At 38.9% G+C, this 9425-nt stretch overlaps 1 long non-coding RNA gene across 3 annotated transcripts; it reads left to right on the forward strand.

Moving 5' to 3' along the window:
* Positions 1-2541: 2541 nt before the first annotated feature.
* LOC311429696 lies at positions 2542-8428 on the forward strand. 3 transcript variants are annotated; one of them, XR_014688350.1, is made up of 3 exons: positions 2542-2705; positions 4512-4593; positions 8227-8428. It is a non-coding gene; the product is annotated as an uncharacterized lncRNA (long non-coding RNA). The 3 variants fall into 3 exon arrangements; XR_014688351.1 differs by having other exon boundaries at positions 2542-2695; XR_014688352.1 differs by having other exon boundaries at positions 2607-2657.
* The last annotated feature ends 997 nt before the right edge of the window (positions 8429-9425 follow it).

Genomic DNA, 9425 nt, shown 5'->3' on the forward strand with positions numbered 1-9425 from the left:
ACATGAAGCCAAAAGGGCAAGAATTGTTGATAAAATTTCTTACAGGGAATCCCCACTGTGAAAGTGTTGACTCTGGTTCATTGCTAAGTTTAGAAACCATGTAAAACATGTACCATGCACGTTATATAGAGCAGATGGTACAACAGGCTGGTTGCAGAGTGTCAAATAACAGATTGTCTAAAAAAGTTTGCTTGCTTTTGGCAGACAATTTAATTCAGCTCATAGTATGTTACTGAAGTTCATTTTGCATCTCTGCGAAAGTAGGCAGCTAATGCATTTTATGTCATCTGCTATAACCAACATTTCTTAAATAATGAAAATGCTAGAAGTTGTGCTCTTGAATGGAGGTAGAAGAAGGACTCTTGAGTGTGTGAGTAGAAAAAGCAATCTGAAATCCATGAAAATGATTCACGTTCCAAAGCCTCAGTCTCTTTCCAGTTGGTACAAAATTGTATTTTCATTACCTTTTTTTATACTTTTTGAAATAATTCCTCCCTTCTATTTTGGAATGGGAGCAACATAAAACATCTCAGAATTTATTGCAAAAAAATACATTTTCTACAAACTCCTCATGTCTGTGCAGGTTGGTATATTAGATTCAGTACCAGGTATGATCAGACACATTCAGTAAACCGTATTAAGAGCTAAGCATGCATGGATCTTAAACGAATATTAAAGAAATCTTTGTGTACAGCTTGATCATACTGAGCATGAATGATCACATTTCTAAGGGATCTTAGGAAAGACTAGTTTCTTCAGGTCCTTCTCTGTGTGTCATTGCATGTTTTTCCCTTCTCTGAAAGTGTTTCTTGAAAACACCATAATGTAATCCAAACAAAAGTACTTAGTTGAGTTGGCCGACACCTGGACTGGTCTGATATATCCAGAAAGCACACTCAGCTGTTCTGGCTCTCGTAATCTTTTAGCTTTGTCAGACGAGTGACAATATGTAGCTGCTGTCAAGTTACCTGTTTGTCCTGGAGCTGAGCTAATATATTGAACATCCCAAAGACCAGGTCACAGTAATGGCAGGCCAAACGCAGTCTGCTTTAATGTCAACTTATACCTGCTACTAAGGGTCTCATCTTGTACTGCTCCTGCTGGCCAGAGCCTGAGAAATGTGTCTCAGGTCTGAATCTTTGCCACGGTCCTACCTTATATAAGCTGACTTTTCAATAATGTGGCTGTGACCACATCATTTGCAGAAATGATCGCAGACAACCAGTACTTCCAAAGGAAGTTTTTAACTGATTTATAATCACATATGGCAAAATCCATCAGCAAATGAATTTATTTAGTGTGCTAGGAAATTCTCTATTCTCTGACTTCTCACAATCTTGCTCTGTGTGAGTTTTTTCCTATAGAAACTGGGTATGGTGCCAGCACATAAGAGCAGTAATTCACAGTCAGCTTTGCACAAGAGTTAAGTGACCTTGCAATATTCAAGGCAGAAGAGAAGAAAGTCTCTCAGATAAGACCATGTGCAAGAAGAGATGGAGTATACACTGGAGCATGCTATGCTTTCTGTTCTCCTCCCTCTACCCTAGGGAAGAATTGATATTGTCCAAAACTTGTACTTTCTGGGTCCTTTGGATGTTTTTTTCCAAGACACCCAGCATTTACTTAATTTTAAGTTCAGTGGGAGTAGAGCCAAATTTAGAAGACTTTGGAAAATCTTTTTTGAAATATGCAGTCTGCCATTCATAGGGATGTTGTCTGGATGTCTTCCAGAGCAGCTCCCAGGCCAAACAGGACTGTCACTGAGTGCTTGTGAGAGTGACAGACACCATCCGTTAAATGCAAATGTAGCAAACGTAGGATGAGTGTGGAAACCTGGGTGCTTACCTGTTATGAGGGGAGCTACTAGCGTGGGTGCTGAAGGTGATGCCACCTCCTACTCGCAACTTTCCTCTGGAACAAAATCTGTTATAAACTTTGCAGCTCTAGAAAATCCATTTGTTGCTGGCTTGGAGCCAGTCAAATGAAGAAACACTCCTTTGCAATACTAGTAGCAGCATGAAATGTTCACTTCAATTTTACTCATAAGCTATTTTTGATTAACTGCAGACATTTGTGCTGACTTTGCTGCTGGAGCCTATTCACATATGTAGCCACATTTGCATGTAGCAAAGGTATTTGGGCATGAACAAGGATATTTCCTTATTACTTTCTGATATCTCAGATTTACTCTCATCTGAGTGCAGAAGCAAAACCAGTATTAGTGGTTTAAGAATTAATTGTCTATCAGGCAGCTGAAGAAGTTTATAGAAATCCTGTTTGCATTATCTTTGGAGAAATGGCTGTAGACAACCAGTACTTCCAAAGGAAGGGGGTGGGTTTTTAACTGATTCGTAATCAAACATGGCAAAATCCTGCAGCAAATAACCTTTCTTAGTGTACTGGAAAATTAACTGATAGCTGGAGGTATGTTCCTCTCCAAAAGTTTTCTTTCTGTGATTTGACAGCTCTAGTAAGCCAATTGCTGCTAGTCTATTTTTATACCTGCCTGTCAGTGAGGATGGATTTTAATGGATGCTTTTAGTGGTTGCTGCCCTCTAATGAGGGATTTTATTTTTTTTAAGGAAAGTGCTTTGCAAGGTGGATTGATTTTGTAGCGAGTGACATACTGGAGAAGACAACTGATGTCTCCAGATGAGGTGTGGTCCCCCTGCCCAACTCCAGGGGTGGTGGCAAGGTCTCTGAAGGTGGTGAGCATGGTGGGCTTGGTAAAATGGGCTTGGTAAATGAACCAGCTTTTTAAATACCTTAAGACAGTTAATTGTGCAAGAGAATGGTTAAGGCAGATAATAGTAGCTTGTGACTTTTGTAAGGAAGTTTTTACAGATGAAAGTTTGACAGATGAAAGGTTGGTATTGTACAGCTAAGATTCTTGTTGGTATTGTACAGCTAAGATTTTAAACGCTGAAAGAAAACTCCATGTTTTTTTAGCACTCTCATTGGGAAGTGAATTAACAGGGAAATACTCCATAAATCAAGGAGAGTGTTGGTGAATGCTTATTTTTTTGTAGACCAACAACCCAGCTTGATATGCTTAGTGCAAGCTAAGGATGCTAGATTTAATAACTCAGTATGATAATTCAAGCTTCCCAGTACTGGAATCCACTGTGTGCTATAGGTGCTAGAACATGATGAGATGTTGTGAAGACCACCTGAGAATTTCTTTGTCCATTTTTAAATGACAGTCCTCAGGTAGAGACATAAAATTCTATGATGGAAGGATTTAGGGGTACCTAATTTTTTTGCTCATGCCAGTATGAGGCATAGGATCCAGTCTTAGGTGATTGAACATAGACCTGGAGCTGTGCATACACAGCTCTGTGCAAGGCCACCAAGTGAAATTCATCCTGGCTTGAGGTGCTGTGTACATGAAGTGAGGCATGAGACATCATACAGTTTAAGCTGAGTGTGTTCACAAGTACATTCATTACATATATGGCACTGCTGTTCTGTACAGGCTGATTGTGTCTTGGTACATAGACCTAACATTCTTCTACCTGTCAATTTATGCCTTGGATCAGCAGTAGGTGGTCTGAATAGAATTGGTTAGTTTTAAGACTTATCCCTAGTTTTTGGGCGGTGTGTGTGTTGTTATTATTTTCCCCAAATATATATTTTTCAGACTGCTGGAAGATGCTCTGCTGACTTTTCTTCTCTAGATTTAAAGGAGATAGACAATTCTGCTGGAGAATGTTTTGCACTTTTTTACCCAGGAAGGACAGAGGCACTTGTAGTTTAATGGAGATTGTGTTATTTAAAGACTCCCGATGGTACTCACTACCTTGAGGTGCACTCTGCTTTTAGTAGTTCTTGACAGTAACCAGCTATCTCATTAAAAAATAATTTAACCATGTCAGCCAGGGATGTCCAAAGCATGTTTATCTGGTGTGGTCCGCATCCTGCAAGAATGTTGCCACTACATTAACTGTATAGGGACTAGCTGACTGTGCTCCCTGGCCTTTTTGCCATGAAGTCCAAATGGCATCAGCATTGATATGGCTTTCCTCTGCAAAACTCTAATCAGCTAAAATAGGCAGAATCCTCTTAAAATGATGCTGCACTTTTGAGAAGGAAATGGATGTTAAAGTGATTTCCTTCACTCCAGTCCTGGCCCTGCACTGATTTGAGGGCAACACCTGATGCTCCATAGAACCCACTAGGGGTCTTGCTGATTGCCACTGATTTCTTTCTGGGGGGTGCTTGGATTGCGCCATTGCCCTGAAGAATAGAAATAGTGCAAGAGACAGATCAGTATGGGCTTCATGTTTAATGACAGGAAAGTGCCAGGGTCTCTGCACAGGAAAGAAACAGATGAACTTCAACCACATTAAAAGCAGCATAGCAGACACTGATCTAGCAGCCCTCCTCAGATGTGCCCTCAGGGTTTTTTTCAGGCTGGCCAAAGCCCAAAAACCTCTCCCTGAGCTCCTTTAGAAAACAGTGATGAATAATGCTGTGTGCCTTTTATGCCTTATTTTCTCATTTCCACGTAGGACTGAGGTACAAGAGCTGATTATGCCACACAGTGAACTTGAGCCATGTCAGCTGCACGTATGCCACTCTTCATGAACACAGGTAAGATATACAGAAGATATACAGATATACTTATGTAGCACAGAGTGGAATCAAGTGGTAGACATGCAGGAGATGAGCATCTATTACCTGGTTAGTGATGTGCTGTTGGCCCAAGGACTGCTGTGCTGGGAAGCAAATGATTGTAGTTAGGAAACAGTTTCTGCTCACAGCTCCTGTCTGCTTGCTAAAGCCATACTTAAAAGGCAGCACATTAATGACTGAAATTGTTTTTTTATCAACAGGTGAATTATCAGAATGATCTGTAATGCATCCCCACTGGAGTAGGGTGGTTAGTGAAGACAAAATCCCCTTGTGAGTCAAAACAAAGCAGTGCACCACAGCTAGACAGGGCCAGACTGATGGTGATGGAATTATTTGAATTAGCCTTTACAATGTTTGCTTGAGTTACCTTATTAAAGAGCAGCAGAAAAAGCAATTTCACTATCAATGCCTATTTCAGAGTCAGGTTCCCAAAGGCATGTGAACAAAACATGGAATATGGCTTATTAACTTGCTGGATAGAGGGGGAAACAAAATCGAGAATGAGTTACCTCCAGCGAGGAATTACAGAATCAGTTCTTTTGGCATATTTTACTGCCAGAAGAGTTCTGGGGCCTCAAAGAACTCCCCCCACCAGTTCAAATCCTCCACATGGAATGAGAATGACCTCAGTGATGCTCTCCTTTCCTTGGGGCCTGTGGCAGCTATGGAAAGTAGGTTTCTCCTGGCATAGTATGAGGTCAATTTTTTCAGTGAGTCCCTGCCAGACTGTGGCAGTCACTGAGATGAACATCACTGCTCCCATTGGCTCTGCAGAGGTTTTGATGGCTCATTGCCACATGCATTTTCCTCTTCTGTTACAGGTGTGTTCATGTGATCCATTTACTGTCCTTTTTCTCAGTATCCAAATGGCAAGTGTGGAAGACACACTAGAGTGGCTAACCACTGCCAATCTCTGTTTCATTATTTATGTTTGCGTAGTAATTCCCCCACACAAACACCTTACATAACAAATTCCATTTTTTCTGAAGCCATAAAGTGCTTCTTTAATGTCAGTTAACTGGTCTGCACAATTTTTTCATAACATAGTCTATGAATATTATGCCCATGATATTTACTAGCAACCTGTTGAAGACAGAATATTATTGTACCTACATCCAAGTTATGCTGATTTTGTACCCTACTTATCTTATTTATTTATTTATTTATTTTAACTAGAGATGCCCCAAACACCTACCTTCCACTCATTGAGCTTCTCACAGGGCTTTTCTCTGCTGAAAGTGGCCTGCATAGAGGACTTCACAATATAATAAATTTACACACACACTACTCTTTGCAGTTTTTCACTGTCTGTTTTCACTGTTACTTTACATGCTTTTTATTTTTTCTTGGGCCTAACATATTTAGCTAGCTTATTTTTTCTTAAGAAACAAGTTCAGTCTTCTCAATTGCTCCAAAACTTGGTCACTGTAATTTCATTCCTGCTTCATGGGAGACTTCATACTTCAAATGAGACTCTAAGAGGGGAGGAGATACAAAATATGAATAATAAAGAATAATGAAAGGTAACTGGACGTATTAAATTACATAATTGGTCAAGAGTTGCTCTGAACACCTGATAGAAAGGTCATTTGTTGCTTGTTGCTATACAGATCCAAGGGATCTGCAAGTATCTTGTTGAATATTCATGTGCTACACCACATCGATACCCGTGAGAGGATTTTGGGTTGTGTAATGGGAGACAAATAGCCCCTCGTGGTACACAAGGTGTTTGGGTGAGTAGGATCTGCAAACAGGTGTGGTAGAGACTTTGCAGAGCAGGAGAGAAATTAAAATTCTGCATGTGTTACTGTCACCTGCCAAACCATTGAAAAGAACCCATACATGACAGGAAAACAACTGGGAGTTTTAAAACAAAAGGGGAAAAATGTTTTAGAGGAATGTTTTCACGAAGGATGAAATTTTGAGATTGAGTATTTAATCATGAAATTACAGATGGTTTAGCTGGAAATGGGATTTTGAGGTGGATTGCTACAAGGTACCCTAAGGCCTTGCAGTGGCTTAGCTCTTTACTCACTTATAGACATTTTTTTTTTGTTGTTTTTAATGCAACAGGAGAATAAATCTGTTCCATAGAGAAAAATCACCCTGGGAGTGAGGCAGAAATGCACCTGGAATCACAGTCACTTCCTGTAACTGAGTTAATCATGTTACTTCATGAAGTTTATCATGTAAATAAGTATTTTCTCTAGTATCAGTTTAAAACAGACTTCTGTGCTCATTCAGTACTGTATTAGCAGAGATGAAAGTAGAAAGGATCCAAACATAGTCAAAGCTGATTATCTGAGGACTCCATCTGTCTGGTTCTTTTTACTCTGGGGCTCAGCTTCTGTAGTTTGAAAGATATAATGAAAAACCTTCCTCAAAGCCTGTTCACTTTCAAGGGTTTATGGAGTGAGTTCTATCCAGTTTCTTTTACTAATTTGCAGTAAATTCATGGAAGAAGCACCTAGGTACTTCAGTTTGCATATCTTGTAAAGTGGGTAAACTAATAAGCCTTCAAAATGGTGCTAGTAGTTTGAGTTGCTACTTCTAATCTTTTTTGAGATTTTTTGGATAACACCAGAAACTATTTACATTCAGTTCACGTTTGTCTGATTGTAGGTTTCTAAGTTTCCTATAACATGGATAAGAGTGAAAAGTATTGCTGGTATTCAACAAATAATGATGACTTACTATCACTGCAGTACTATCAATAACAATCTCTCTCCATCTCTAGGACTCCCTTTTTAATATATTTAAGTAGGAATATGTGCTAAAGCATAACTTTGCATATCTCAAATGCTTTACTCCCATGCTATGGGAACCCTTCCAACTTGTTGTAATCCAGGGAAATCACTTCAACAGCAAAAAGCGTATTTCCATGATGATGCCTTCTGTCTCAATGAGGCGTGCTTTCTTTGCTGTGCTTTCTGTATCTGCTGTCTTATGGAATTAAGTATTTATAAGCATGCTGCAAAAACAGTATGTTGACTTAGCTCTCTCAGTTTTATGTAGAAATGGCTTGGAAGGAGGAATTAAATTTTTGGATACTGACAGATACCATTACAACAACAGAAACTCTAAATTGGGAGCCTCGAGGCATCAGATGATGGCTTCAGGATGTTTTGTTCACCTTAATTCTTAGTCTTTTCTCACCACTGCAATGATCAGTAGAAATCTTAGGCACTGGTGGTCAGTGTGACAGTCTGTTTGGAGAATCCTGACAGTCATTTGTGTGACCACATTCCTAATCTGCAGGTTAGGGAGTGAATATGATGCTTCACTCATGACACACTCTTTTTGCAATTTGTATATAGCCAAATATATACAAGCATATACATATATTTATGCACACATATATACTTTATATGTATATATGTAAAATAAATATTTTATATATAAAATCTCTCTATTTTTTTCTGTGATTTTTTTTCCCTGTGAAATATTGGAGTTTTGGAATGGGCACAGTGAATTAGATTCCAGAGGTTCAAAGAGAGGCAGTGATAATCAGGTTGATTGGAATGTAAGTAGCTTTGATCTTCAGTTCTTGTAGCTGCATCTGATTGTTCTTTTTCCCATTTGCTTTCACAGTGACTCTGTGGTCAGCAAAAGCCTAGAGGAGGGTCTGAGTATCAGAAACCTGTGCTGAAGGATGTGGAGCATTCTTTGATGGAGACAGGATGATATGCAGCTTTCTTGTGCTGTGGTTTTGTTGGGATCTGTGATTATCTTTTGTTTTCCTTCCATACTGAGAGTTTCACATTTAAGTTTTACACATAAAATCAAAAATTGCTTCAACATCAGACTTGTCAAGACTCTTTTTGAGAAATATCAGAATTTATAAAAAAGCTGCAACTTATTATAGAAATATAAGCACAACAGTGGGTTTCAGAACAAAACCTCTTAAAGTTCCAAGGTCAGGGGTTGCCATCATTTAGAAAGCTTGTTCAATTATCATGCTGTTTTATGTGTACAAACTACAGAAAGCCTAACATAATCACATAAACGTATTTTCCCTTGCTGTAGTACTTCAGCAAAATAAGTTATCATGCGTGTGACCCTTGCACATTTGTTGGATACTTGTTGAAGCAGATGATTATCTAATCGTGACAGTTTATTTCTGTCCTGGAGCTGTGGATTCTGTCCTTTCCCACGGAAAACACTGAAAGAGCTTGTTTTCTGCAATTTTGTGATGAAACTTACTGGCTTCTTAGTATGAAATGTCATTTTTGTTGAAAATTGACATATACTAAATGAAATTAAAAGGTCTTCAACATAGTTATCCTGAAAGAAAATTAAACTGATCATTTCTTCCTGAAAGATACTGTGTAGGTTGACTAAAAATGATTATTTTTTTTTTTTTCATGTTGAAAACGTTTGCATCTGGTATATCTTTTCAGATATACCAAGTAATATTGATTTTATATGTATAACTCCTAGCTCTGTCCACTAAAATATACTACTACTACTACTACTACTACTACTACTACTGCTACTCATCAAACATGCCAAATTTTCAGGGATGGTCACTGTCTCCTTATTTGAGACCTTGGTATCTGGAATTACAGATATGCTGAGCACAGCTGGAGTCAAGCTACTCTGTGTGTATATTGATTTTTATATTCATTCACCAAGTGGAGGCTATTTATTTAAAAATGGATACAGTACCATTGGTGGCAATGTCGAAGAGAAACCATAGAAGAACTAATTGCTGCAGTTTCAGCCCAAGCTGTGAACAGCGGGTGGTGCATAGAGCCTGGAGGCACTAGAGAAGCAGAATGACTGCCCAT

Source organism: Aythya ferina, assembly GCF_964211825.1.
Source record: "Aythya ferina genome assembly, chromosome: 1".
Classification (NCBI taxonomy): Eukaryota; Metazoa; Chordata; class Aves; order Anseriformes; family Anatidae; genus Aythya; species Aythya ferina.